General features: G+C 38.4%; 1 protein-coding gene across 6 annotated transcripts in view; it reads left to right on the top strand.

Moving 5' to 3' along the window:
- Positions 1 to 27,671, top strand: part of STXBP6 (syntaxin binding protein 6) — a 135,045-nt gene that overhangs the window by 14,093 nt on the left and 93,281 nt on the right. The window contains exon 1 of one of the 6 annotated variants that reach the window (XM_009677726.2): positions 15,963 to 15,982. The exons of 4 other annotated variants lie outside the window; for them this stretch is intronic. The gene's annotated coding sequence lies outside the window, so the exon portion shown is untranslated. Of the gene's footprint in view, positions 1 to 15,962; positions 15,983 to 23,552; positions 23,765 to 27,671 lie in introns of those variants that run through there. One more of the 6 variants, XM_009677725.2, reaches the window with a different exon arrangement.

Here is a 27,671-nt window from a genome sequence, read left to right as displayed (position 1 = left end):
AGCATGCATAGATATATCCATGCATCTGATATATCATCAGATCCTCTTAAGGATGATGGTCAGTGGTTCTCTTTCTCAAACTTCTTTGTCTATCTGTGTGTGTTGTGATTCATCTGCGGCCTCACTGTATCTGATGCTAGATATAGTCTATTAATTTATATTTTGGTTCTGCAGCACCTCTGGGATATGTTCTGTATATTTACATCACAAATAAATACTTTATTTAAAATCCATTAAATCTTTTTATAACTGTCAAGGCTTGAATTTGGTCCTTTGAGGTTCTGAGGTTTTTTTTTTTTTTTTTTTTTAGTAACTCGTGAAATATTAGTTGTGAAAATTGTGAGGAATATAGGTCCCACCTTATACTGAGGTATTGCTGATGACGTTAAATATCCAAAAGCCAGGTAGTCCGTTTTAAAGACGTGAAGAGCCATTCTGTTGATAAAATTTGCCATATTCCACAAATCTCAGAAAGTTAATGTAATAACTGATTCTTACTGGAGTAGGGATGAAAATCTGACTTGTGAAGCAGATCTCCATGCAAAATCAAGTGGATGTGCCCTATAGTCTTTGTGGGACACAGAAAGTCTTTTAATTGGTTGGATTTATTTGGTTTTGCTTTTTGTTTGCACTGAATTTAATATGCTAATGATAATGTCTGTGATAAAATCCATGGCTGAATCCGTCCTGCATAAGGAAGATCTGTTAAGTATAAACGGTTTTCTGTGAGGCTGTAAGTACCTATCCTAAAGTGCTCTCTCAGGGATTTCTCCAGTTGTTGAACATAATGGACACCAGACATCGTTAACCTTTAAAATAGTGGGGAATAGAACAGGATCTTGTCTCTCTCTGGGGTGCGTGGCAGTTTCAGATTTTCTTCCTCTCAGAGGAAGACATTTCCACTTTCTTAGAAGTCTGTCCTGTTCCCACCTCAGGCTGTTGTTACTATAAAAATTAAAAGGGTTCCTTTCCTTTCCTTCTTCTCCTTTCTTCTTCTTTTCTCTTAATCTTCTTTTTTTCCTTCTCTTTATCCTGGAGTCATATACTTAGATTGCTTTCCTTTTATCTCCTGTGCCCTTCTTTCACCAATTTTCATGTTAGTAAGAACGGTAAAAAAAGACTGTAGTTGCAGCAGGAGGCCTACTCAAATTGCAGCATGCTTAGTGTGAGAATAGGAATTTCTGATGGCCCTGATAACTGTTTATTCTGACTACTGCTTTGTGTAGTAGGCAGAACCTTGAGAGTTTGTTTTGAAGTGTCGCAGAAAAGCTCCCACAGCTTCAAAGCCTTGAATTTTTGTACTAAGGATCGCTTTAAGTATTGCAGGATACTTGCCCAAGAATACTTCCATGGCTTATGTGAACTCTAATAGCTACTTTGATTAATATTTAACATCTAATATGTTCTCATGAGTAGAGTCATGTCGTATCCCTTCTCACTGCTGAGCGATAACAGAAGTTGCATCAGTTATTTGTAACTATAAAGAAGGCACTATTGCTTCCCCCCTGTCGGAGGGTGGAAAGGGAGGAGAAGACATATTGAACTTGTGAAAATATTTTAATCAACTTAACAGGCTTTATGCTTCTAAAAAATAGTTAATTAAAGTATGTGTGTATGGTGGGTGGGTGGATACTGAAAAAGCTGTGTAGAATTTGCTTGTATCTTTGTTCCTACTGACTTAAACTTTCAGACAAATAATTTTTTGTTTTGAAGTTATACAATTTTATGTATAGCTACAATGGGGCATAAACTGCATCAGAAGATCTGAAAGTTTTATATGCAAAGTCAAAGACTTTAAAGAAAGGAAAAATATGTTAAGCTACCAGCACAGATGTATAAAACCTTGATGCTCACCTTGGTATAGAATATTGTGCACGTTATAGTGAAGAATATGAATGTGGTAATCTCAATAGGCTTTTTACAATTCCAGGGCAAATTTTTAGTTGATATAAAGTTGTTTAAAAATATTTTCCTTTTGACTGCCACTTGCGTTTTTACAGTTCTTTGCCCTTCCCGCCGTGTCACAATAGGCTCAAAAACACTGTGTTAAGAGCCATTTTAATATTATTTTAGAAATGAAAGGAAGACAGAATTATATTTTTGGTGATTACAGTTGAGCTCTAGTACTACATACAAGGAAATACTAGATCTGAATTGTTTTTCCTTGCTACGATTGTGAGAAAGCATCAAAGCGGTAAACAATTCTATTGTGTAGCAGCAAAGACAACTAAAGGACAGTAAGCGTTTTGGCCTTGATCTTGAATCTGATTTACATAGTTTACTTAACAAGGCTATATGTCTTTGCAGCAGAAGAGCAGGAACTTGGGACAATTATAGGGTAATTTGAGTTTACCTGTTTGCCTGCTTTAGTTTTTGTGCCTAGGACTTATTGTCAAACACCTTGAAGCAGTTAACATATTTACAAAGGCACAGAATGTACGCTGCCTGCATGTGAATGCTTAACAAACGTTTGTCCTTTACTTTAGGCCAGCCCACAGGAATCGGTGTAAACTTATGAGGGTCCAGTCTCCTGGTGTACTGAAAGAACTGCAGAAATCGCAGAACGGCTGAGGTTAGAAAGGACCTCTGAAGATTATCTAGTCTGACCCCCTGCTCAAGAAGGGTCAGCTAGAGCATGTTGCCCAGGACCGTGTCCTGTCAGCTTTTGAAATGTCTCCAAGGGTGGAGACTCCACAGCTTCTCTGGGCAACCTGTCCCAGTGCTCAGTCACCCTCACTGTAAAGAAATTTTTCCTTAGATTCAGATGGTATTTCCAGTGTTTCAGTTTGTGCCCATTGCCTCTCATCCTGTCTTGGGAACCACTGAGAAGTCTGGCCCCATCCTCTTGACACCCTTCCTTCAGATATTTGTACGCATTGATAAGGTCCCCCCCGGACCTTCTCTTCTCCAGGCTAAACAGTCCCAGCTCTCTTAGCCTCTCCGTTATGACAGATGCTCCTGTCCATTAATCATCTTAGTGGCCCTTCCCTGAACTTGCTTCAGTATGCCCATCCCCTCTTATACTGAGGAGCCTAGAACTGGACTTGGCACTCCAGATGTGGCCTCACCAGGGCTGAATAGCAGGGAAGGATCACCTCCCTCGACCTGCTGGCAGTGCTCTTCCTAAGACAGCCCAGGATGCTGTTGGCCTTTGCTGCACAGGCACATTGCTGGCTCATGTCCAGCTTGCTGTCCACCTGGACCCCATGTCCTTTTCTGCAAAGCTGAAGAGTTGCCTTCATGTGAACACAGCTATACAGAGATGTCTGAATATTGCCCATACATGAAGGGAAGCAAACTAAACTATAACATACCGTCTGTAACTTACCTATGCAGCATAGGTAAAAGTGCAAAGTGATGTTTTTGAGTAGGGTTAGGGGCAATTTGAGGATGATAGTAAGTTCCAGTTCTCTTTGAAGTTCATGAATGCTGAGGGAGCACCCCTGTTCTTAACTGCTTTTCTCAGCAAAACAGGGAATACAGCTCAGTTTGAACTACTGAAAGAGTCAGAGTAGGCACAATTCACCTGGCTTCTTGACTACTGAGAAATAAGATTCTGGGAAGGGTGAGTCATTCTAAGCAAAGGTAAAGAAAGTCTAGCTGTGTTAGGAGGACTTAGTTCTTTCTCTCCTTCAGTGAAACATAGCTAGTGTCATCTTTGCAATACAAGAAAAGAGAAGAATGGATCAGGCGACTTTTCTGTGAGAGCTTCAGAGTCCACGTTGACGGGACTTGAGAGCATCGCTTGAACAATCCTGCAATCCGCTGGTAGCGTAATGATACAGCCAGCAAAAAATAATGGCACAGCCGGGAAAAAGGGCTGAAGTCTGCTCTTAATCCGGATTTGGGGCGTTAACAAATCTGAGAATGAAAAACAAATTACGTGGGCTTGAAGGGAAGATGAAATTCATCTGATTTCATCATTATTAGGGGCAGCAGTAGTAGCCAGAACTGTCTTTCTATTGATTTCAAGACACTCTGCTATGTAGGTTTAAAAGCTCCCAAAAGACTTAGAAAAAGAATTTTGCTTAAAACTTGTAGAGATTGTGGGTATCTCTCCCACATGGGACCTTGTTCTTCTCCTCTCTCTCATACCCATACCCCCTCCCTTCATATTTTGAAATTATACTTAGATTGTACTGCCAGCTTCGTTCATATGTGGTTGCAGTGTTGTAGGTTTCTCCCTGCCCCCTCTCCTTAAGTAAAGCTAAGGAAAATAAAGCAATTATTCTGCTTGTAAGCAGTAAGAGCAACAAGGACTTTTTACTTAAACTTTAAAAGTATCCTAGATTACTGTCTTGTCAAAATATTATTCTTCAAAGAAAATGAACTTTTGATTCTTGTTTTTCAAAACAAGAAGTATTTAAAATGCAGTCTACTAACAGATATTTGAATTGGAAGAAATAAGCTCAAAGATCCGGTTAGTTTAAGCATTTTTTGGCATTAAAGTTATGTAAGAAATGGCAGTTGGGTGACTTCTCTGTTACCTCTCCTTATTCAGGGAGCACACCCAGAAAGTCAATAAACTCAGACTAATGTGGATCAGGGTGGGTAATGTTCCAAGCTTTGCGATCAGATACTTCGCTGATAATTCCATTTCTTGTATACCGCCTGCACAGTGCTGCCAAAATAAAGATTATTTGTTGTGTAATGAAGATCCATAAACTGGGAAATTTGATAAACGATTTGTTCCTCTATATCAGATTGTCATTATGTTCCTTTCTGTATATTCCGGTCACGAATGAAATTTTGGGATTTGGATTGTACTGAAGTACAAGTGGTCCTCTAAGGAAAGGGGTCTAGCTAGTGTTGAAACATGAAGGACGTTGGTGCTGATTTAATATTGAGACAACTTTTTTCTTTTATTCTTAAATTGCATAATAGACGGCAATGTTGTACTAACTTTTAAGAGAAAAACAGTTCCTAGTAGACACTAGAAAGAACTATAATGACTGTATTGATAAAGGAGCAGCACGATTTTCTTCCTTTCTTTATTTTTTGGGGGTGAAGGTTCCTCTCATAAAAGAAGAGTTCTGAAGTCTGTTAATGTGTGCTACAGTGAGACTGCAGGGAAATAGTTCTCTAAAATGTTATCTCTTAAGGCAATCAAATGCTTCACTGCAGGCAGTTTTTTGATCTTTTGATCCACAAGTCAGTAGATATCAATCCTGCTCAATGATTCAAGCTCATGATTGTCTTAAGTTTTAAAAGAGGAACATCAATATCCTACAGAAGCTTGTGAAATGCCTTTGGTGGCTGCTTGATGCAGATTATTTCTATAAACTAGCTTAAACTCTGGACTTCATTAGTAGGCCAGATATTTTAAATCATCTTCTGCAAACAAAAGTGATCCTTCTCCCTACGTTGCTTTCCAAACCTGAATTTCAGATTAACTGAAGAATGTCTATTTGGCTACTCTTTTTCCACCAGTAGCCACAGGGATATTCCTGGATATTTCCAATCTGCCAAAACAGTTTCATAAAGATATTCAAAGAGAGGCCATTTTGAAATAAAGCAGGGCAAGGAAGGGAGCCTCTCCTTAGGGTACTATCCCTATGCACAAGTCAGAACAGCTTGGAAATCTGCCTTCTTCCCTTGGAAACCAAGTTATTTTTCCATCTTGGTTTAATAGATGTAGGTATACTGGAGACAAATCAATTGCTCCTTCCATCATCATATGTAGATATGCTATCTCAGATGAAAAAAGGGGAAAACTGATGTGAGAGAGTAGAAAGATGCTAATTACAGAGATGAACTTCCACATCTACTGTTTTATTTCATTATGGTTTCAATTTGCACCTATCTGCTTCCAGCAGAATTATCACAGATTGCTTTAAAAAAACTGATGGGTCAATCTTATCATACCTTTTTTGCTTTTTTGGAGCACTTTGTTTCTATTATTAAACCACCTGTTAGCCTAAAATATTACTAATGATCAGTGAATTTCATATCTTCTGCTTGTTTGCCTTAGAGGCAAACCCTCTACTAATGGGTGATCTATTTGTTTTGTGCGACTGTGCTAGAGATTGGTACCTTCCTTTTTTTGTTAAATTTAAGGACACTTGTTAATAAATTTCCTTTGCAGTTCTTCAAGGTAACTAATTCATACACCCTAAGAAACTAGATGAAGGTTATGTAGAGTATTGTATGGCTGTTTCTCTTTCTTTTGGCAGTGCTTTTTTTCATCGAGGTGTTTCATCATCTCAGAAATTCTCTTCAGTCTGAGCTTAATTTTGGAACTAAAGAGGAATTGTGATTATTTCTGTCTCGACCTTGCTGGCTGCAGGGTAAAAGCTTTGTACTTGAAGGGATGCACATAATTTGTATTTGAAGAAAATAATAGCTGTAAGGAAACATTACTATGACTTGGAATCTTATATTTTTCTGCTGTTACTGAGGAGGGACCAAATTCATTTAATGCTTCAGTCAACCTTTCTTCATTGGTAATGTTCTAACCATGTCTTTGGTCTCTTCCTCCTTTTGGATGCTTAATGACTCTCACTGCCTGTGAATTTTTCATTTTATGTGAAAGACAAGCATAAATGATGTAGTTTTCAAATCCACTTTTAAATAGACACTTAAGAATTTTGTCCAATTTCATGTAGATTTCATTAATGCTCTTGCACAGTTTTTAGCTGTTTTTGTAGGATCTCTGTAGCGCTGGAAAGGAGCCTTTGACTTGTAACATCTGTCAGCATCGTCATCTGTAGTTAGTACAGCATACAGTCTTCTACTTCCTGCGAAATTGCTGAGCTGTTCTAGCTTGGGTGCATGTGACCCGTGAGTCTGTTGGATTCCTCTATCCTGGGCATAAGCACAATTACCTCGCGCATAAGCGTCACAAGTATGTGCTCTAAACCAATGCGTAATGCAGAATGCTGATGTAACAGGGCACTACTGGGTGGAGCAATGTAAATAAGTGTGATGTCAATAGGATGTGTGTATCTGTGAGATATGAACCGTATATTCTGCAACTAGTAGAAATAGTCTTCTTTTGGACTGACAGATGTATGTCATTTTGATCTGTAAAATGCTAGTTGACATAATCAGGTACTAAAGCTCTCTAAAATCTCTAAAGCTCTAACTTTTTTGTTTGTTTTTCTTTTACATGTGGAGGAATTAGTGCTGCTGAAACTAATTTCATATTGACACAGACAATAGTTTCTGGTTTTAAAATGCTGGATAAGATCTGTTTTCTTAGCATAGGTAGGCTGATTGGTGCTGTTTGCGTGATTGAACTGCTATGTAGAAGCAGTTGGGGCTTGAGAGTCGTGTAAACGACAGCAGTAAGGGGGGATAAAAGGCTTCTAAAACAAGTTGAGGAATAGCTTGTACCCTTTATATCTCTCATAGGCATGAAGTGGTGGGTTTCTTTTCAGTTAGAGATACAGAGGAATGATAATTCCTAGTTTCATCTGCTGGGGGAAAATACCTCTGGAAGGAGGTTACCTTTGGGTAGCATTTTGGAGATTAAAAACAGCTTATGGGGGTATCTGTTATAAAGGTGTGCTGGAGAGCAGTCTCCGTCAGGGACTGAATCTTTTGAAATCCTTTCCAGCCCTATTTTCTGTGTTTCAGTATGAACTGTGCTTTTTTCCTGACAGTGTGTAATCTCTTCCCACCCTCTAGTCCTACCCCAGAAAAAAGTTCGTCTATAGTTTTTGGTGTTTTTTTCTTATTAGAAAGTCTTAACTGGTAGTTTGTGTGCCAGTGGTGAAGAATAGCTGCTAGTGTGTTTTTAAAAAATAAAATAGTGATAAAACACACATCCCCAAAGTTCACCTCCTTATGTAGCGGAGAAGGCTGAGAAGGAGAGTAAATTTGTTCTGTTGGCAAGTGGATATAACATCCCTTGTTTATGATGGGCAGTTATGCTATTGATTTCATACATGCACTGACTGAGAGTGGAGAAAACTGGGGTGGGGGCGGGAGGAAGCTAATGAAATCTTTGAATTTTCACATTTCACCATGGATCACTGTGAAATGTGACCTCAAAATTTCTCATGACTGTTTGGGGAGATGTTGCCTTCTCGTTGTTTATTAAAATACTCTTATAACTAGCGTTTTGGAGAGAGAGAATTAGTATCTCTTAAAAAGCATTCTTAAACTATTAAAGCTAATGGCATTAGAGCTGGAACTGTTACTGTACAATTTGTAGCCTGTGTCTTATGGACAGTTACACTAACTAGTGGTCTCTGAAGCCGTTCTTCTTCTGAGCAGCAGCAGCCTAAATTGCTCAAAAACCTGGTAAAATATTAATTTTACCGTATCACATGTAAAATAACAATGCTAGCTATTTAAACTCCTCCTTGCTGTTCAGATATGCTTGTAGTTGCAAAGAGTTTTCTTTTTTAATTTCTTTAAGTTCATGGGCTAGAGTTTCCTTGACATTCAGAAGATTGCCAGTTGCTAACCTGTATTGAATTAGTAAAACCTTAAAGCAAGACAGCTTGTTGCATAATCCTCCTTTCTGGCCTGCTCAGTTTATCTTCTCTTAATTATAGGGTTATGCCCAGAGGATGTTGATTGACATTGATAAGGACCATGGCAATCTGACCAGTTTCTTCTAATATGTTTAAACTATTGCATAATAAGGAATTTTCACTGGCACTGGTCTGATGCATTAGACTCTGTAATTATTGTGTTGTGATTAAAATGGTTATCCATCTCCTGGTCTTGACTTAGAGTGGCAAGAACTGGCAAGGCTTACTTTGCCTTTTATCTCATTTACTTTTCTGTTCTTGCCAATCTCGCTGCGCCGGTTTCTCTAACAGGTTTGTATTAGACCAGGATTGCTTGTATCATTTTTATTTCCTGCTAAATCTCAGAATTTATCTGAAAAGCTAAGAACATTCTTGTGTTATTGATGAGTGTTTTGAAGAATATAATTTGGTTTTGTTGTATGGATTGAGGCTTACGTACAGGAAACATCATGAATAAGAGGAGTGATGTGTCCTTTCTAGGTCAAAGTCAAGTCATGCAGCCTGTGTTCTGCAAAAGGTTAACTGCCCTTCCTCTGAAGATCTTTGTCTGCAATTCTGAAGTCCTTATTTTCTTTGCTAAACATGCTATACAGTTTTAATGTTCCTAGTAATATATGCATGCTGCTACTATTGACACAGACTTGGGTTTTTTTGGTTAGATTGAATGTTATCTAAGTACTGGTTATCTACATCATAAAGTGCACTTGGATTTAAGAATTCTTAAATCCTTAAATATGAAATTACTTTGAGTCACTGGCCCAACTTTCATCTCTTTCTTAGGTTTATTAAAGCTTTGGTTTGGGTTACTTCTGTATGTAAAGGCATACATTTGTTGTTAATTGCCAAAGAGTTTTCCAGATAGTTAACATACGTGCTGTACGGATGCCTGTCTCTTCTTGCATTTGGTATGAAAGCTGTCAGTAGAATCTTTCCTTTGCAGTATTGAACGTTGTATTAGGCAATGAACAGAGACCCCATTAAATGTTCATGAAACATAGTTATATTGGCCATAAATAAATAAGACAATTTGAAGCTTGAAGTTTCTAAAGGGATTAGGAATTGGTTTCCAGTGCCATGGATTGAAATTCACTAAGATAGGAGTACTGAGCTTCCCTTAATGTTTTGAAGTGCTATGTTTTCTTCATTGAGATGCACATCAGAAGCACCTTAGATGAGTAGTGCTACAAAAGAAACAGGATAGAAAGGAGGAAGTATTATGTTAGGAAACAATGAGTACGATGGAGGATATAGTAGTGACATGTGGGGGTGGAGAGAGCACAAGTGTGTATGTAATTCATCTCTGTTGAACTGGTCGGTAACTGTGCACCGATTTGTGCATTGTAGGGTTAGACAGAAAAACTTACTTTCTTTACAGAGGAAAGAAACAAACATCATATTAGGGTTACTCCTCTTAAGTTAGTGTAGCTCCACTTACTGTATTCCAATGTGTAATAGTCTTTTTAAAAAAACTATTTCTTATTAACTAACAAGCTTTTCTAAATAAAAACACCCTGCTATCTGAGGTTTGATGTAAAACTAAACAATGCTGTTCAGAGCACCTAGGAGGTATCCCTTTCATTTTCATTATCTGTTAAGAAATTATACTTGGACGCTAATTTAATTTTTATTTCACAAGGAGCAAATAATGCCAGATTTTGCTGCATAAGACCTACAGAAATAAACTAAATATTAATATTTCGTGCTTTAAAGGAGAAATTAAACATTTTTGCAGATAATGATGGGGAAATTAATATTTTATTGGCAAGACAAGTGCCTCCCAGTAAATTGTTCAAATGTCTGCAACATCCACTGCTTTTTCAGTTTTGAGATATTGATTTTTAGAAAGGGTAAGGCAGGACCATGACTGAGGTTTTTGTCCTGCTTTTTCTTCTGTGTACAAAGTGAAGCCTGGTATTTTGTATAATGAATTAATTCGTTCAGTATGTCTCCCTAAAGAGGAAAACTGTCTCTACAGCAACTTTTTGGTGAGGTCAGAATGAGTCACGATTTTGGGAACTGTGCTGGTCTCAGTGCAGTGAGATGAGCAGAAGATTTAAGGCTTTTCACTGTGCTGCCCAGAAAGAAAAAATATATTGTGAAGTAAGTAAAACTTGCAATATTTTTACACTTGTACATGGCATTCTACTTTTAAGCCTTTCAGTAGTACAAATTCTCTTACAGGAGAATAGTTTCCTTTTCTTCCCCATTAAAAGGACAAAGGGAACTAGACAAAATCTCCTACTAATAAAAGTAAGAATCTGAATGCAGTAAGAAAGAATAGATAAAATGGCAAAAGAGTGGTGAGGAACAGCATATCATTGATGGTTCAATTTTGGCGTAACTTTTAAATATATGTAAATACAACACTGAAGGGGAAAAGGAGCAATTGAAACTTTTCTGCACTACTTTTTGTCAAAGAACACCAAGTTTTAAACAAAAAATGTTGAAAGCAGTATTGTAGCAGTCGCAGCATGAAAATAATTGTTGAAAGTGGAGTTATTCTGTTCCTCACTTGCTTGTTCTGAGGTTTTATTTGTGAAGTCCTAGATGATTAATTTGACTAATGATTTATTTGCATACATTTACTTTAACAATATGATCCTCTTTACAGCAATTGTTCTATGTGAATATTATATCTTGAAAGGATAGTGAGGACTTTTTATTTTAAAAGATGTCTGATTGTTCATGTGGAGAATCATGTCAGCACGGCTATAGTAGTTTAAAGACTTCATCAGTGTCCTCTGACAGAGGGCCACAATTACTTGCAGCTTGTTTTTTTTAAAAAAGAGCAGTGTCTCTTTAAATACTTCAGTCCCTTCTCCTTAACTTTTAAGGAGATGTAGTGGTATTTGAAAAACTGGCTAGTGAGGATGTTACATAACTACGTTCTTCAGATTTGGGGCTGTAGTTCATAGGGAGAAAACAGCAACTCTTTTGTTGACAGAAGTGTGAACAGTTGAATTGGCATAATCACCTTGCACTTGAGCTTTCTTTTTAGACATGTTAGATATAATCTCTTGATTTGAATAGAAACTGATTCAGTCCCAGTCCCTTAAAATCCCTTAAAAGATTCTAATTTGTTATGAATGACCTCAGCTAGTGGATCCCATGTGCTTCCTAAGTGGTGTTGTTATGAAGGTGTCAGTGTCCCTATTTCTGGGTCTCTTACATGTGTTCCCATGTTGAGACTCTTTATCTGGCAATTTCCTTAACCACTCCATTGAGAACCCATACTCCGGTATCAGGAATAGGCCCTCCCTCCCATGGTTTTACTTCCTCCTTAGTGTCTGATTTCCTGTGAGAGGTCTCATTTTCAAATTTTCTTTTATTTACATTAATATGTTTTAGAGACAGCTGCACACAAATTAAGGAAGCAGACTTATCAAAAGACTTAAAAAGCAAGACCGTTAGGACACAAGAAACTGTCACTGAACTGCTTCCCAAGTCTTTCAGAGTCATTCCCTGACCTAGCCAGCCCCTGGCATAGGTGCAGTTCAGGATGGTAAACCCAAGCCCAGATTTCACAGCACCCTAACCACACTCCATAATATAGCCTTTGTGGAGCACCGTCAGTGCCTGTGAGTGGGGAATTGGCCTCCAGCAGTATACAGGCTTCAGCAGTAGAAGAAGGAAACAAGTCAGCTCCTGAAGCAGTAATTTGGTTTTATTTATATATTATGTGTACAAAAAATAATTCTTAGGCTCAAAAAGTCAAGGTTCATCACTTTAGTTTCAGCTCAGTCTTGGAGAGAGAGTAGCTGTTCTCCAGATATCCTTTCAAACCTGGGGTGCGCCTCTTTCTCTGACTGCTGCAATAGCCCTCTCTTCCCTAGGTGAGCCCGGAGGGGCCATGGTTCGGTGCGTTTTTCCTCTGGCAACCCCCTTCCTTATCCATTCCCAGAAATGAATGAAGTGTGTATCCTTCCTGGCTGGGCTGGAATCTGATGCAACTTCAGAGCAGGCTATGAAAAGGAGCTGTCTCCTGGACAGAGGCTTCACAAGTGCGATCTTTCTGCCTTTGCCGAACGTCCGAGTCTGAGCGTTGCCTAAGTCTTTAGGAAGAGCCTTCTTTTTTTCCTAGTTCTGAGCATGAAAGACTGCACTCAGATTGGAGAATTACACCTTTTCAGATTAGTTTAGCGGGAGGGGTCAGGTAGAAAAAGAAAAAATTACTTTCATGGTCTTATGCTTTGATGCAGGGAAATGGGGACCTTTTTTCTCCTTTCTCCTGTCCAAAAGAGAAATTTTTGTGCAGGGTCCATTCAAAGTCAGTGATCTTGAAACAATGGGATTGCTTTTTCCCCAGGAAAGGTCATTCAGTGCGGATGGCCCTTAATGAAGTTCTCCACTTTGCAGCCACTGTTACCTGGAAATGGCAAACTGCTGTTTACAAAACAAAACAATGTCAATAACTGTACACAGACTTACTCACCGAAGTGTCACCAGCCTTAGCTGTTTGACCCCTCACTCACAGAATTCCCTCTCTGAGGATAATTGCTGATTTGAGGAATTGCAACATATTGTACGTGAGTCTGGCAGAAGTGGAAGAATTCCTGGAGTGTATTATAGAAGGCCCTCTGGTTTCAAAATGCAATTAAGTAGTGTAGACCAAAACATATTATGCCCTGCAGATACAGTCAAGCATGTGCATGGGGTCCAGCAAGCAAATCTGACCTTCCTCTCCTTTGGTAAGTTCCAGCTCCAACTTTCTTAAATAATTGATTCACTGTTGGGGCTGAGTCATTCTGTTGAGAAAGGCATGTTCCTGATAAAACAGGCAAACAGTTAGCATCTAAGAAACACTTTGCTTCTTGGAAACACTTGCAGACTATCACTGATAAAGTGCTGGTAGGGCACGCAGAAGAGAATAGCTGAGAAGCAGCATGAAGGGGACAGGGTGGGTGGTGTGAAATGCAGAATATCTATCTTATATTTCCCCTTTTTCTTGTTGTTGTATGAATTTATAGCAGGATCTTACACTTTGTCAGTGGAAACTATTTCTAGGCACAGGAAGGACAAGAAGGTGAATGGGAGAAGCCAGGGTGGATTCAGTGGGGCAAATTATGCTTGACCAACCTGATTACCTTTCTGATTACGCAGCTTGTTCAGTGGATGACTGGAGAGCTGTGGCAGCAGAAGAAAAGCAGGGGTTATATACACCTAGTGTGCAATTCAGTTATTCTGTTTTGATGTCACCTTAGCACTCCTGAGAATTTCTAAAGAAAATATCAAGAGTTAGTATCAGGAAGAGGGGATTTTTCTGGCCTTTTTCCATAGTGCCCAGCCAGTTTGTTTCTTCTGGTAAAGTGCAGGTTCTTTCCTCTGTTCTGCTCTCTCTTATTCTAGGAGATGGTGATGTCTGGGTTGAAGAAACAAGTTTTACCTCTTCGTCTGCAGTTTTGGGGGAAAATACTTTTTTTTACTCCCTTCTGGTAAAATATTTCATAAATGACCTACCTGCCAAGAGCTTCTGAATGAAGGCCCTTTTGCACTTGAGGTTATTATATTCATTTAATTTTTTTATTGATGTTTCTAATGAATATTCACTGTCTCCCTTTTTCCCTTCTTCATTGGAAGCTGGAATTGTTCTCGTCTATAAGCTTCTTTACTGTACCAGTAGTGTTTTGACAAACACACAGTTGTTTCATCCATATTTCCTCCGTGTAGCTCTGTGCAGGATAACTACTACTCACTATCAAGATTACAGCTCTGTTAAAGGTGGTGCAGTGGGCTTTTTAGTGGACCTACTGTTGCCATAGTGCTGTTTTAATGTGAATGCACCAAACAGAGAAATAAGCCTTACTGTCATTTTCTTGAAGTTATTCCCTTGAGAATGCGGCTTGTCTTAATTACAGAAGAATTTATATAAAGCTTGCATTGTGTGCTGTAAATTACCTTAAACATGCAGCATATCCTTAGATGGTGGAAGTTGGTAAATGTATCGTGAACTTAAACCAGTTGTTTAAGCTCTTCAGCTTGCTTGTTAAATCTCAATTAGAAACTACCACGTGAACTTGTGGGAAAGAAATTGTCACAGTGGTTTAGTCTTATGACTGAACAGCATGAGGTTCTGGAGCCATGTTTATTCACATACTGACCATGTGAAATCAGAAGTAAGATCAAAGCTAAATAACATGACTGACCCAAATCACACTTCATTTATATATTTAATACACTTTTTCTTTTAATGTAGCAGCTTTTGTAAGTGGATGCTTTTGGGGAGTTATAAGCCTGGATGTATTGCTACCAATGTCTTTATAAATTTTTTGTTTTGCTTTGTTCATCTCTCTCTGTGGACTATATAAAAGGAAAAGCCTATTGCAAGGAGATATCACTTGGTCTGATAAAAAGACATGCTTATAAAAGTGGTGAAGTTTTCAGGATACAGGGTACGATCTAAATACAGGCTGGACCTAATTGCTTTTAATCGGTAATAGTAATTGATTGGACTGCTTGAAAGGTGAGGCAGTTTAATAGCTTCAAACAAAGCATGGTATTAGAGTGAGAAGAGGTGATATGTCCTGTGAAGCAAAGGAAAATATTAAAGCTACAGAGCAGGAATCTATAGATTCATTGTAATGAGCCACAGAACTGGTGTCTTGGAAGTGTAGCTTTCGAGAATAATCAAATTCAAGAATGTAGTTCTCGGGTTTGTTTGTGAACATTTGCAGAGTTAAAGGTATGGCTTCATGACTGAGTTAAGACAGTGAACTGTGGATCATTGCCAGAAGTAGCATATGCTCCCACTACTTCCACTGTGTTGATGCTAATGATGTGCAGGGGCAAATTTTAATAGAGGGTTAGTGTTCAGATGAATTAAGCAAAAAACTGAGAGGGCAAGGGTGCTGACCACTTCATTTGGCAGCATCTCACATTTAAGCTGGCTTAATCTGGTGTGGAAAGGGCTCCTTTGGTTGAGGATGGGACTACGCTGATTTTTTGTGAAACAACTTTCCTGCTTCTAATTGGGTATTTCTGTCCTTGGGCTGCTGTGTGGATTGCTGCTGTTGCATAGTGATTGTTCAGCTTTGCACACCAAAGGATTTCCCTGAGGCTGTTTGGATGCGTTGGAGGAGGAATGTCACATTTGAGATAAGCATGTATGCGTCTTCCACGCGTTGGTCCACGCATTGGTTCAGTTATTCAGCTCAACACCACAACTGGGGATGCGTTGCTGGCAGTTGTTTTCTCTGAGATTGTATTCAGATGTCTTAGTCGAAGATGTGATCTATTTTTCTGTTTGTTTTTTTTTCTGGCAGAATGTATTTATTGGCTAAAAATTTTACGATTGTAATATGTGCTCATTATTTCAACTGGATGCCGTTTTATTTAACGGCATTGCCATATAACGTACCTTTTTATATTTTGAGATATTTTCTGGAAGTGAATGATTTGAAGATTGAAAATATCATTTTGTTTTTAATATCAGTGTTTTTGGCTCGGCACATGGGATGTATTAAGTTGATTTTTACCATTGCGGAGGGTTTGTTCCTGTGGAGGTTTGTAATTATTATATTTCTGAGTGATAGGGGAAGGACTGAAATTTTTAGTCCAGATAAAATCTGTCTGAACTCAGGGTAGTTCTGGTGCTGTAGTTTCTCTTTTTTGTAAGCCTAAGAACATATATAGGGAGAGGATGTTGTTGCAGGATCCGTTGCTGTGCACACTGTTGAGAGCGAACGCCAGTTATTCACTGCTGAGTTGTGAGTAAGGGCGGAAAAATGAATGCTTAGGGTTGGAAGGATATCTGATATGTTTATTGAGCCGATCTCTTATGGAATCGGTCTAATGAGGAACATATATTGCATGGGTTTTTTAAAAGGCTCTCCAGCTTAGATGCATTATAAGCCTTAGCCATCTAACCATGTAGTGTAGTTTCTTTATGTAAGAAGCATAGTATCATTCCTAAACTTAAGAAATGAATGTTACTGGGTTTTTGTGGACCTTTCCCCAGCCCCTGGTAAGATGTTTCTTACATGAGCTTAGGTGTCACCTAAGCTTAGGTGCCACCTTCTTTTACCTCCATGTTGTATGGTCTCAGTTCTGCCTGCAAAACATAAATAATTATTTGACGTGAAAACATTAAGGGAAAGGTATTCCACCAACTATTTTGGGAAAATATAAAAACACTTGAACAAAAAAAGTTGTCCTCTAGTTTTTTTCCTTTCATTTTGGCTGTCTAGGTTTCCTTTTTATCTGTCACTGTCCTATCGTACTCTCTCACCTTGGAATTGAGTGTAGAATAGGAAAATGCCACTGTGATTTGTACAGGTGTCCAATACATTGATATTACAGCACTGACCTATAAGAGTTTTTCACTTACAAGGTATTATTTTGTGTAGTTTCATAAACCTGATAAAAATTTTCTCTTCCTCCGGAAATCACTTGGTCACCAAAAGGAGGGGGAGGGAGTGTTTTTTACATCTGGTTTCCAGCTGGCCATCAACTGACCAGATAATTTCCCTCACCTCCTCCATGCTTAATGAAAACTTTCTATTTGTTAAAATAAAATAGTTCTACTAGTGATCCCCCTGTGATTACAAATTGTTATAAAAAGATCAGGGGAGAGAGAAAAAGCCAGTAGCTCCCATTTTAGATTTTCTCGGATTACTGTGAGACTAAGATCTGCTTATCGTTTGCACTGTTTTCTTCCAAATTCTGTTGGGAAAGCGGTGTCAAGCCACCACCTTCACTAGAAATGTCATCCTGTTTTTCACTAATTCCTGGGATGATAACATCCCTTGAACAAAACGCTGGATCAGACCAATTTTTCTTGGTTTGTTCAGTTTGCAGGATTCCATCTGCATATGCTTTACTGGGCTCTTACTATTGCTGAATTACTGGGGAGAAATATGCAGCTCGTCAGAAATGTGTTCAGCTCCTGTTGTTTGCCAGAAATAAAGTCAGCCTTAGCTAACTGCTAGAAAGTATCAGGACTCTGCCAACTGATGAATTACTTCTTTCATATAGTTCTTGTTTCCCCCAAATAAAATGTTGGCGTAATATATCACAAAGGTCTCCCTGCGCTTAAAAACATACTGCTCTCTCCAGAATGGGTAGTGCAATAATTCTTCTTTTGACATCAGCAAATAAGTACTGATATATTCCTTTTTTAAATACTATGCATTTTGTTGGTGATATCGCTGATGTATTTAAGTGGTTGGAATATGTGTGTACTTACTGGAGTAAGTTGATTTACCTTGGATAGATGAATTAGAATGCTTTAATCCCTTGATGTTATATGTTATCCCATTATGTTGTTCTGCTTTTGTACTATTTCCTAGCCTTAAAATAATATAAAGGAACATTATGATAAAGAACTTGCTTCCCTTCTTCCTCAGCAGCGAGTGCTGTAGTTTGCAGTTCAGAAACTTGGAGAATTGTCTTCAGCCAAAGAGGCCTGAGTGTGTTCTTGCTTCTCTTTGATATATCCTGTTTAATAGATGATTGTGATATGCAGAAATTTGCAGTGTGTACCAATAGCAGTTACATGAGAAGGAATGGAAGTGGAACGATGATGGCTTGGAAAACATGATTTAAGGGCGTACTGAGATGGAGGGGGGTTTGGAGGCCCCCTCTGAAGAAGTAAGCTAATGAGCAGAGCACTGTACGCTAGCTGTTAGCTGAAGCAGCTTTTTTCTTAATGTCTTCAACTAATGCTGCAGTAATTTCCTATTTCTTTGGTAACCTGTGCACTGAATTACAAATCCATTTAACATCTGGTTATTCAATGATTAGCTACTTAGCACTTGCAGAGTTTGTCCTTATTGAGCAGCTGTGATTGTTGTTCATGCTAATAAGGCAAAATCGGTTTCCTGTGAGACATCTTGCTGAAGTGCTGCCCTGACTTAATGCGTTCCAGTTACGTGGAATATACTACAATAATAATTGTGCTGCTTGTAAGTTCCTCTATGCAGCAGGTTTTTAGTGCAGAAATTGTAGTGTATACTGTCTGTCAGAGCCTAATTTCCAATTTATCTTTCCATTGTGCCTCTGTTTTACCCAACAAACAACTGAGAGAATAAAACAAGAAGTTTGCTCCCATTTGCTCCCATTGTCTGTCTTATTAAAGAGAAGCCCCATAGGAACTCTTTTATCACTCTTTATGCAGTTCAGTTCTTTGGATCCCTTGTTGCAAGCTTTGATTTTGAAAAATTTTGTACAGGTCAGCTCTGTCCCATGCCTTAAATCAATCAATTTCACTATCTTATAAAAGGCAGGAAGCTCCTGACGCATCAGGATCTCTGTCTTTAACCTGCAGTTTCATGATCAGTATAAGCTAGTTCTGCTGGTGTCAAAGGCAGACCTAGTTTTTTCCCTGTTCTTCTTCCTTCCTTTGTGCTGACACAATCAGCTGTGCAGCGAACTGAATCAGGGAGCAGATCTGAGTAAAAAGATAACTAATCTATTTTTCTTTTAAATGGGGTTAAACCTGGATTATTTTTTTGTCTAGTTCACTGCACTACCACAGAAGCAATTGTGCTGTTATAAGGAGTAGAAGGGTACTGGGAAGTCGAACACTTCCAGTGGTACGGATGCGCTATGTAGGCATAAATTAACTGTGAAGCAATCATGCTACTTACAAAACAAATTACTGAAAGAGACTCTGTATATTACAAACAGCAGTCCATCAGACTAGTTTACCTCTCCCTGGGGAACGTGGGCTGCTCTTTCTCACCAAGTTTCTATACTTCCATTTTTCTTAATTTTTCTTTGTAGAAGTATTGACACAAAGCTTATTTTTAAGCAACGATAGGGTGACAGGAAAGAGATAACCACCAAAGAAACAGTCAAACGGATCTGTTTCTTTCTGTGATAAGGTATTAGACGTAGGGCAGAACTAGCAGATATATCTCAGCTTTAATGATGCTTTCGATGCTATCTCAGGACATCAGTCATGAGTGAACTCAGGAAAGGAAGTTTACATGAAAGTGGTGTAAGGTGCAGGAACACAAAAATGGTGTAAAACTGTATTCAGAGGACTTTGTATCTTTCTAGGTCTAATTGGTGGAGTGAAGCGAAGCAGTTTTAGGTCTAAAACAATTTAAACTGTGTTGATGAGTAGGATGATGGAACAGAGAATCTGCAACACTGACTTTCAGCGGGTATTAATCTAGAGACCTGCAAGAATGTTGGAAGGCAGGATCAGAATTCAGAATAATCTTACAGTATTGGAGAGACAGCGTTAAATTATTAAGTTCAGAAGTTCCTTGTAAAATGAGAATAATCAATTACTCAGATATGGGGTGGAAAATAACTTGTGTAGTAATAATCCTTTATAAAAAGGATATGAAGAATGTAGTAGATGAGAAACTGAAGCTGTTGCCTTTTGTTGAACTGTGTTGGAAAAGATCCACATACGTCACTTGCTGTATAAACAGCAACGTTAACTGTAAGATCTACAAAGCAGTCCTTACAGTTGACTTGGTGCCTTAAATGAAGCAGTAAGTTCAGATCTGGGCGCTGCATTTCAAGAAAGATGTAGGCCAATGGGAAATAGGCTAGAGGGTACATTTGTTAGGTGCCTGGAACAAGAAACATGCGAGGAGTGACGGAAGAAACTGTGACAGTTGAGCCTGTAAAGAAAAAAATCTAAAGCCAGATGTGAGAACTGATTTTAATATTTAAAAAAAATATCTGAAGGGTCATAAGAATTCAGCTTATTTCTTTGGACTATGATTTTCATTGTTGCTGTGCAGAAATACTAGTTTTTGCTGCTATGAATGGCCCAGTGTCCTGAAGTAATAAATATAACTCTCCACAAATGCAAATGTGATCTCTCTGGGGCTTTGTTATAACATCTGGCAGTGCCTAAGATTCTCTGTGAATCTCTTTGTGAGGATAAAAATGTTCCCATTGCAAAAAGATGATTCCACTGGCAGTGTTCCAAAGCAGTTCTCGCTTGCCCTTAGTAAACCAGTTCTTTGTCTGAATGGTGCTGCTTAGTCTGTTTGTCTCTGTTTTCAAAATCATACCTCCTGAAACAATAGTGATGTTCTGTTGTGGGACTCTTCTAATGAGAACCTCTGTGAGTGGGTCCCCAACTGTTGCTCTTCACTCAGAGAGATCCTAATAGCGTGGTACCTTTTTCTGTTGAGGTGCCCTTTCTTCTGTGACGGATCTCCTGGAAGCACCCCTCTGCTGTCCATACTGGTCAAGGGGAAAAAGTACGTTTAGGGAACACTGCTCTTGACCGCTAAGAAAGTGCGTAAGGAATGAATGTTCATAAATATTCATGGTGAATTACGTTTTGATTCTTGCTCCTAAGAGAAGTCAGCAAAATAATAATGCATAGTCCTGATCCCAAATGTTGAGAAGAGATAAACAACAACTCCTCCCGTTTTGGCTGCAGTTCTTGAATGCATGGTTATTTTTTCTTGCATGCCTGTTTGAGGTAGTTTGCTCCGAACCGTCCACAACCACTTGCGTAGAGGATTCCAGTGCAGCAATTTTACACCTCTTGGATTTAATTTTTCCAGCATGTAGGTGCGTATGTCAGAATACCATCTTCTTGTGAGCAAAAGTTGGCCAAGACTCACCATACTATTTACTAGGGAATTATGTGCTGGATCTGGAATTGCTGTTTTTTGTCAGAACAATACAAAATTATTTGATGTGGAAAATGCAGTAAACCATCCATCAACATGCCTCTTTGGGGCTCTCTTTTATAACCTCCCACTTAATTTCCTTTACCTCTTGGGGAGAACTGAGAGCACAGAGCCTTGAAAGAACCAAGTGATGCTGCGTTTTCTCCTTTTGCCGCTGTCTGGCTTGGGGAAATAAAGGTATTGGTGGCTACTACGATGCTCTCTTGCTCCACTTTCTCTCACTTGCTCTTTCCCTCCCTCAGTTGCTCTTTTACTCTCCTCTTTCACTCTCACTCATTCACACTCTTTCTCACTTGCTCTTTTGCTCACGTGTGCTCTTTTGCTCTCTCTTTGCACTAAGAATTCCTTAGCTGAGCAGGCAGTGGTAAAAGAGGACTAGAGCAGACCTCAGTAACAGAAACAGCTGCTCTGTCTTCTGCATAAAGTGCGCCTGTTCCCCAGCTACCCATTTGTAAAATTTCCATCCTGTCCCTGATAGTGTGTCCCTGTAAGCAGACATTTGGGTTTTTGTCTCTATACCTAATCAAACCGAGGTTCTGCGGTAGTTGTCAAATAGGAGCAGTGGGTGACAAGGGGAGGTACACAAAACTTCTAAAGTGACCTTTGATCGTTTTCCGAAAAGGTTATGATCTGCCAGACTAAGGCACTGGATGTTGTAAGTCTAAAGGTACCTTTCTGATCTGCATTCCTATTTTTTGTATGATTTCTTTATAAATACATATTCCATTCAGAGCTCTTGACGCTTTAGATCCTGTTAGGAAAATCCACAGAAGCTGAACAGAACTCAAATTACCTTCCTTGGAATGGAAGATTATGTGAATTGCTTGAGGGTCTGACTCTCTTCTCTCAGGGAGAGGAACATGTCAAACATTAATATTTAATCACTTATTTATTGCTTCTGTCTGATGTTAGCATATTGCTACTGTGCACTTTGCCCTTTCTTTGTTCTTAATTAAAGAATCACATGTTCTGAGGCCCCAAAATATGGCACCCATCATTTCCTTCCCCATTCCTTTTGACGAGAAGTCTTTTGACAGATGCACAGATATTCAACCTAGAGTATGAGCATGTGTCAAGCTTCTTTGAAGGGTCAATAAACAATGCTGAAACACTCTTAAATACCAGCAGCCAATCCATAGCTTAGCTAAAAAAATTTAGGAAGGTCTCTATTTTTAGCTCTAATAGAGTACTTACGGTATGGTTTGATGAATGTTGGGTCTTGAGCCGAGTGGTCTACTGAACATAAATATAAACCTCCATGGACTCCTTAAAAGTCATAACAAGACTCTCCTAACTTTAAAGCCGCTGACCTGAAGTCTGCTCATGTTCAGTTCACCTTAGCAGGGCAGACAGTTTGCTATATAATTATACAGGTATGCAAAAACATTTATTTTATGTTTTATATTGCCACTTAAGTTTCTGGCTGCATATATATACACATTTACAATTTCATAATTTTCATACTTTAGAATTAATATTTTATTCAAATCAGTTACTGATCACAGAGTTTATTGAAAAAAATGAATTGGAAATGTGACTATGTAAGAAAATAACTCTTGAGTGATTATTGTTTTCCTGGTAAATACTTAGAAAAGCCTTGAACTAGTGTTAGTAGGGTGCAGTGCAATGGTTGCTGCTATTATCCTAATTTTTTTTTGACCACTGAAATTAGTTCCCTCCATTCCTTCCGTGGACCAATATCTCAACAAAGACACTGAAAATCTTGTTTCCATTTATTTGCGTGGCCCAATAAAACATCTGGATGTAAAGTCAGCAGCTTGCTGGCTGTCTGCTCCCTCTTGGCTGAGCAGAAAATAGTCCAGGTTGGTTATTGCTGAACTTGTTGGGCTTTGTTTAGGCATCATCTTGTTAGTTTTTTTTTTTTTAAAGGTAATTAAAAAAATATGTTAATCTTTCTATCCATATATTATGGTTCCTAGGGGGAGTTTTTACTGATATGAATGTCATGGAAAAGTGTTGTAGCAGAGAAAGATTTAAGGAGATGTTGCAAACAGGCAGTGTATTTCAGGCACTAGTTCAGATACCCCCAGGAATCCTTTTTTTTTTTCCCTCTCCCTCAAGAGTTTTTATTTAATGCTAAAGTGTAAATTCTGTCATCGTGCTCCATATCATTCTGATGGCTAGAGTGAAGAGAAGAAAGGAAGAAAACAGTTTTCTTTATACAGCCAAAAGTATAATTCTAGTAATTTGAGCAGGATTAACTATGTAGAACAAAGAAAGAGTATGAGGCAAATAACATGAGCTCTTAAGGCTTCGTGATGTTTACTGAAATGTTTAAATCCTTCTTGTCTCAGTGTAATCATCAGAGAGGTAAAGGTGGTTCTGAGCCTATCAGGAGCCTTGTAGAAGAAGCTCAATGGCTTTAGTGTGCTTGGCGATCCTGCAATAAAATTATTTTCTGTTTTAAGGTATTTTTAATTGGAAGATGTTTCTAGATTTTTTTTCAGTCTAAGTGTGGAAATGGACACTTCCATTTACTGTCTGAAAGAGACAGAATTTATTCGGAATACCTTGGAAAAGTACATACTTGGAGGAAGGAAGACCTTTTTGGGCTGAGCAGCTGAAATCAGATCCGTTATCTACAAAATGGAACAGTTTAGCGGGGAAGATGGAGTTTCTCAGCCCATAAGACCAGAAAGTCAAGTGATTAAGGTACAGTCTATAGAGGTCAGTGGTACAAGAATCAGTCCCTCAGCTGGGAAAGGTGAACTGTTCTTTGCAACTGCCATGTTGGGAGGGGGTAATGTGATCGCTGTGCTGTTGGGTAAGCCTCTGTGATTAACTTAAGAGAGAACTTGGTGAGTAAAATGGAACACTTCACAGCCCTGAATAAGCTGCCTAAAATTTCGGAGAGGTGGATTTAAGAAATCAGTCCCAATTTGGGTAGATTTCAGAGTGGTGAATCTTGACTCTTCTGTGCACATATGAAATATTTTGGATGCATGAATCTTTCTGTGTCTACATCCAAAGGGAACCAAGATCCGTAATTCAGATTGATAGCTTCTGTCCCTCAGAGCTACATTCTGAATCTCTCTGTACATCAAGCAAAAAGAACAATAAAATATTGACAAATACTAAAATGCAAACCAAAAAAAGTCAAGAATTGATGAGAACATTTTAAAAAGGATGTAAAATCAACTTGTAGCTTGAATTTTACAGTTCATTTGTTCACGTTTCAGGATTTAGGTTTTAAATGTGTATTTTTTTAATTTTAGAATTAATCTCTCTTTAAATCTGTAGAACCTTCCCAAAATTTGTGTAATCCCTTCTCTCAAGAAAGCTCATAGCTGTGTTCTATTCTGAAAGCTAGTTTGGGTTTAACACGCTTCTGCATGCTGTCAAGAGTAAATACTTATTAACAAGCCTTTAATGAACCTGTAGCTATTCCATTCCTGGAATGAGATGCTTATGAGCTGTGGGTGAAAATCAGGTTATTTCAAACAGCTGAGTAGACTTTAATTGGGTTCCTGTTACTCAAATTGCTGGCACCTGAGAGCATTTTGGACCACATCTGCAGAGAGCAGTACCAAAAATTGTGGTAACTGCTGCAGTAGCCAGCTCTTCATAGCATTAGTTGTTAGCAACAGTTAGAAACTGATACTCTAGGTGTTCTTTCAATATGCTAGGAATTAGGGATAAGATGTATTTTTAACATTTAATTTTATCCCTCCTATTCCAGCAAAAATCATGTTTTACTTTGTCAGCCTCCAGCACTTGATAATTCTGAATTAGGTCATAGAAAGGTAAGGTCAGTATTTTTTGTGACTCTTGTCTTTTAAATCTCTTTTGGTTTTCTGGCTGCTTTTTAGCTTTTCACTTGATGCTTTTAAGCTTTCGATGCAACTAATTGCAAAAGGGGCCTTAGAAAACAAACACTCTCCCACCTCCACCTCCCAAACCCTAATAACCATGTGGGAACCTCTTATGTAATTGAGATGGGAAAAGGCTTGGAGTGGAGATATGTTTGTTTCCTTTATTTACCAGTATCTTTCAGAAGTTATTGGAACATGTCAGAAAATCTGTTCCCTGAAACCTCACTGCTGAGTTGGTTTTTACAGTGAAACGTGCAGGTGAAAATAAGTACTTCCTAAATGGTTGTCATGGATTTTGTTAGCATCACATCTGGCAATATACACTTCATCCAGATTAGGTGTGGGCACATGACACCTTTTAACTGAAACAGAGTACAGTGTTTATCCTGCCTTTTTTTTTTTTAATGCTAGTTTTGTGCCACCAATGGAAGGTCAGATTATTACTTGATCTGGCATAATATTTGTACAAAGTTAAGATTTAATACATCTGGAGTGGTAAACTGAGTTACTAGATCAGTGCATCTACTACAGCCTGACACTAAGATTCCCTAACATCATCAGATCCTGGCCTCAGTATGACTGATGAAGATCATATACATCTTTTCCTTTGTCACCAGTACATCAGATGATAGTTGAAAATGATGTTGAGTTCTAGCTAGCAGTGGAAATTTGCTTGGGTCCAGGAGTTTCCCCTGCAGCACTAAATGTGAAGAAATAAAAAGACCCCAGCAAATTAAAGGTTAAAACCAACACGCTTAATCCAATTGTGAGTCAGAACAATGGTGACACTAAAACAGATTAGTTTTAGAGAGTTTGAGGAGAACTCTGCATCACCTCTGCTTAAATACGTTAAATTCTTCTGTCCTATCTGGCTTGAAAACGTTCAAGTAATGTTACTTACTTTCCTTTTTTCATCTTTCTGGCAGGGGTAATTATAATAAAAAGTCAGTATCAGTGTGCCGTAATTCGTTTCTGTATTGTTTTTACTTTTTACATGCAAACATAAATCTCTTAAGTTACAATGACTTGGACAGGTAGTTAAAAATAAAGGCAAGAAAAAAGCAGCTGAAAGAAGCAGTCCTTTCTGAGAAGCTGAATTTTCCCTAGTCATTTCTCTAGCAGAGCTCTGGTGTTAAGTCAAACAACCAGAATCCAAGTGTGAGTTGCTTTCCTCATGTTCTTAGTCGTTTTCTATATCTTATGAGAGAGGTGTTTTGTTGCTGCGTTTTTTGTTTGTTTGATTTTTGGCAGTTATAATGTTATGCTTAGATTGCTTTCCTTTATAGTACTGTAGATTCCTGAAGGCTAGAGTAGCTTCAGCCTTTATTAAAATAGCATAAGTCAAAAGGTGTGGAGGGAGCTATTTGCGTTCCAAAGTGTGAGTTCACACAGGCCAGTAATGGAAAGCTAGTAATGGTCTGAATTCATCGTGCAACTTATGCCAAGAACATTCCTGTATGGAAAAGTCTGCGTGCACTACATGAAATTTTGCAAGTACGGCCAGTCTCATTTTTAGATGAAAATAAATGTTTTGTCAGGGTGTGGGAAAACTTGAGACTTGTTCATGTTCCTTGAGCAAGTCTTGCATACTTTTTAGTAAAATTAACAGGAAGATTGCACTATTCCTACCCTTGGAAAAGAGAGGTGTTAAAATATTTTCCTTTAAGAAAAGGTTATATTAAAAATTCTTTTTTATAGATCCACCAGTAAATATGGAAAAGTATGCTTATTTACACCTAGCTGCTGCTTTTTGATTTGTGAAAGAACACTTTCATCCAAACCACACCGACAGCCAATGTTCAGAAGTCTATTTGCACACAGTTACTTTTGTTTTCTTTTTCAATAAATAGGCTTCTGTTGCTTGTACTAGCTTCAGTTACCACATTAGATTTGGAAATCATGTCAAGTACGTTGCTTTAGTTTAATCCTCTAATAATTCTGGCATTTGAGACTGTTGTAAGCTAAGTATTGGGAAAAGAAGGGTCATAACCTCCTAGTCACTGAGTACATGCTGTTGGTCAGAGATACCGATTATGATGATCAGTGTCTACTGCTTGCGGCTGTGCACGGCTTGTGGAAGATGCGTATAAAATCACCTTAATCACAAAGCAAATAACTGCATGCAGCAATAAACTGCATTCTTTGTTCTCTATTTTTTTTTTCTTCTGTGACCCTACTGCAACAGGAGACTTGGTTTGTCTTGGGTATATCATGTTGAATCAGGCTTTAAAGTTGGATTTGTATGTTACTTGTGCATAAAAGCACTTCCGTTAAGAGATAAACGTGTGCATGCACAGATATATTAATTATATTTTAAATATATGCTAGATTTTAAAGGTATATTGGGTTGCATGTGTGGCAGTCACTCTAGTTTCATGCTGTAAGTTACAATGCACGTATGAATTAAAATAATCTTCACAATGACTCCTTTGTTTATAAATGTATCCTCTGTTACCCCAGGAAGCCCTTACATCACAAATTACACTTTTGAATTCATGCTTTATTTTGCAATGCATGAATTTCTAGAAAACGTTTGCAAAGATCTATGGCCCAATTGGTGCTAGCTAGAGCACACTTTTTGGATTGGAGGCAACTCGAGTATGTTTTACATGAAAGAATTTCTATTAGCTTTCCCAGTGAGCTTTTTATTAAAAGTTGTGTAAGCATGTGAAGCTCTAAGATTGAAGTTGTTTTTGAAAAGGTTATGGGTCCTTATCTTAGTAGGAAGGAGCACTGTGTGACTAAAG

The sequence above is a fragment of the Struthio camelus genome, chromosome 5 (assembly GCF_040807025.1).
Source record: "Struthio camelus isolate bStrCam1 chromosome 5, bStrCam1.hap1, whole genome shotgun sequence".
In the NCBI taxonomy this organism is placed as follows: Eukaryota; Metazoa; Chordata; class Aves; order Struthioniformes; family Struthionidae; genus Struthio; species Struthio camelus.
This window is presented reverse-complemented; position numbering and strand designations above follow the sequence as displayed.